The 2,926-nt window shown below is 37.7% G+C and overlaps 1 protein-coding gene, 1 long non-coding RNA gene and 1 pseudogene across 2 annotated transcripts in view; 2 read left to right on the top strand and 1 right to left on the bottom strand.

Moving 5' to 3' along the window:
* Nucleotides 1–2,926, top strand: part of LOC106882259 (F-box/LRR-repeat protein 16) — a 204,342-nt gene that overhangs the window by 172,036 nt on the left and 29,380 nt on the right. The gene's annotated exons all lie outside the window — the stretch shown is intronic.
* LOC128247830 (uncharacterized) overlaps nt 1–2,926 on the bottom strand; it is a 58,190-nt gene that overhangs the window by 50,993 nt on the left and 4,271 nt on the right. The gene's annotated exons all lie outside the window — the stretch shown is intronic.
* On the top strand, nt 2,499–2,617 carry LOC128247972 (5S ribosomal RNA; annotated as a pseudogene).

Raw genomic sequence — 2,926 nt, 5'->3', positions numbered from 1 at the left:
ATATATATATCTATATATATATATATATATATGTTTGTGTGTCTGTGTTTGTCCCCTCCCACATTGCTTGACAACCGATGCTTGTGTGTTTACGTCCCTGTAACTTAGCTGTTCGGCAAAAAGAGACCGATAGAATAAGTACTAGGCTTACAAAGAATAAGTCCTGGGGTCGATTTGATTCAACTAAAGGCGGTGCTCCAGCATGGCCGCAGTCAAATCACTGAAACAAGTAAAAGAGAGAGTAAAGAGAGAGAGTACTTTACAGTGACAGATACAAGTGCTCCATTGCTCAGCTGATCATGACATTACTCCAAGTTTACATCATACCACAGCATATTCAGCACTTGGTCTCTGGGATTTCAAATGCTTGATTTTTGAATTCCCTTGAGGCATGACTCTAGCCAATAAATCTTGATTCATGATGTGAAAGCTTTTCTTAGTTTTTGTTGATGTTCTTAGGTCAAAAGCAGAGGATTTGGTGGAGTGAGAAATTTTCTGAAGAGATAGCAAAGGAGATGTGTTTATCATCTTAGCAAAACACCTCTCTAGGACTGATCAAATAAATGTCAGTTTCATGATGGGATTGATTCAGTTGACTCATACCACCCAGCTCTAAAATTTGCCTTCATGTTTAAAGAAGTAATTACTGAAAAATGTGATAGGTTACTGTTTTTATCTCAATCACAAAGATAATTTTCATCATCATCATCATCATCGTTTAACGTCCGCCTTCCATGCTAGCATGGGTTGGACGATTTGACTGAGGACTGGTGAAACCGGATGGCAACACCAGGCTCCAATCTGATTTGGCAGAGTTTCTACAGCTGGATGCCCTTCCTAACACCAATTTTATCAGTTGAAAATAAATCACCAGTGTTATGATTGTCCTGCAGAGATCTTTCATGACAATTTACTAGCAGTAAATGCAATGAAACTCAAGTCAATGAGGGAACCCCTATACAATCAAACTTCATGCTAGAAATAGCAGCTACATTTTCATTGGCTTTTATTTGTTGTCTTAAAAAACGCAACAGGACATATTTGATCTCTCAATATACTATACCTGAAACAAAAAGACAAGATGATCACAACTGGAATTGTGTTACTCATACGTCTGCTTGATCAGACCTAACTTGTAGCTAAACAACAGCAGCATACTTAATTTAAAGTCTTGCTTTGGGAGAGTATGTTGACTAAATGAGAAAGAACACTTCAAGCAACAGGTGAATTTAGTTTCAAATCTTTCTATAGTTTTATATGGTCTGACATGAAATATTCTAAAATCAAGGCCTCAAGATTCAATAATACAGGAAGCATCACAGTTTCTGAATTATGTTAATTGTATACCGATGTTTAGTTACACAATTTTTTTTTTTTTTCCCAGTTTCAGGTTAAAAGTCCAAACTGAAGAAATAAACATCCAAACCAACACCATTGTATTTGGACAAATTTCTCAAAGATTTCCATATAAAGACAAGCAAAATGCTTAGCGGCATTTTGTCCATCTTTACATTCTGAGTTCAAATTCTACCAAAGTCGGCTTTGCCTTTCATATTTTCAGGGTCGATGAAATAAGTATCAGTTGAGCACTGGGGTCGAGGTAATTGACCAGCCCCTCCCACAAAATTTCAGGTCTTGTGCCTATGATAGAACAGATTATTAATATGGAACAAGGCAGTGAGCTGGTAGAGTTGTTAACACACCAGACAAAATGTTTAGTGATATTTTGTCCATCCCAACATTCTGAGTTCAAATTCTGCTCATGTTTTTTTTGCCTTTCGTCCTTTTGGGATCAATAAAATAAGAACCAGTTGGGTACTGAAATAGATGTAACCCTTCCCTAAAATGTTTCAAGCCTTGTGCCTATGACAGAAAGGATTAACATGGAATAAGGCAGTGAGTTGGCAGTATCATTAGAGCATCAGACAAGAACACCATCAAGTACTTTTTCTAGCTCTTAACATTATGAGTTCAAATCTCACTAGTGTCGCCTTTGCCTTTTATCTTTCAAAAGTCCATAAATTGAAGTATTATTCAAGAGCTGGAAACAGTTTTATTTGACTGACCACTTTTCCTAAATTTCTGGCTCTTTGCTTATGTTAGAAATGATTAATTATTATCATGTATTAAAGGGCAAGCAATCATTAGCATGCCAGGCGAAATGCTTAACAGTATTTTTTGTCTGTCTTCACATTCTGAGATCAAATTCTGCTTAGGTTGACTTTGCCTTTCATCCTTTGAGGATCAATAAAATAAGTACTAGTTGAGTACTGGGGTCGATGTAATTAACTAGTTCACTCCTTTTTAGTTGAAGAAATCAACCCCAGGACCTAGTCTTTGTGAGTCAAGTACTTATTCTATCAGCCTTCTTTTGCCAAACTACTTAGTCACAGGGACGCAAACACACCAACATCAGTTGTCAAACAATGGTGGGGTGTCAAACAGAGACACAAAGACACACATACATAAATATATACATATACTTATGGCCTTTTCTAGCTTACAGCCATATCATGCTGAAAGCACCAGTTCTCGTCTGATCAACAAAGTTAAGCAACATTGAACCTAGTGAATTCTTAGATGGGTGACCACTTGGGAAACATAGGTGCTGTAAGCATCTCATACTTTCCGTCCAACCCATGCCAGCATGGAAAACGGACGTTAAATGATGATGATGATGATATATTATATACGACGGGCTTCTTTCAGTTTCCGTCTACCAAATCCACTCACAAAGCTTTGGTTGGCCCAAGGCTATAGTAGAAGACACTTGCCTGAGGTGCTATGCTGTGGGACTGAACCTGGAATTATGTGGTTGAGAAGCAAGCTTCTTACCACACAGTCACACCTGCGACTATGTCTATATGCTCCAAATGTCTTGCTTTGGAATGGGTTTTGTTATGTTGTATCTGAGGTTACTTCAGTG

Source organism: Octopus bimaculoides, chromosome 5 (genome assembly GCF_001194135.2).
Source record: "Octopus bimaculoides isolate UCB-OBI-ISO-001 chromosome 5, ASM119413v2, whole genome shotgun sequence".
NCBI classification, from domain to species: domain Eukaryota; kingdom Metazoa; phylum Mollusca; class Cephalopoda; order Octopoda; family Octopodidae; genus Octopus; species Octopus bimaculoides.
Note: the sequence above shows the minus strand (reverse complement) of the source record. Positions and strands in the feature narration are given on the sequence as shown.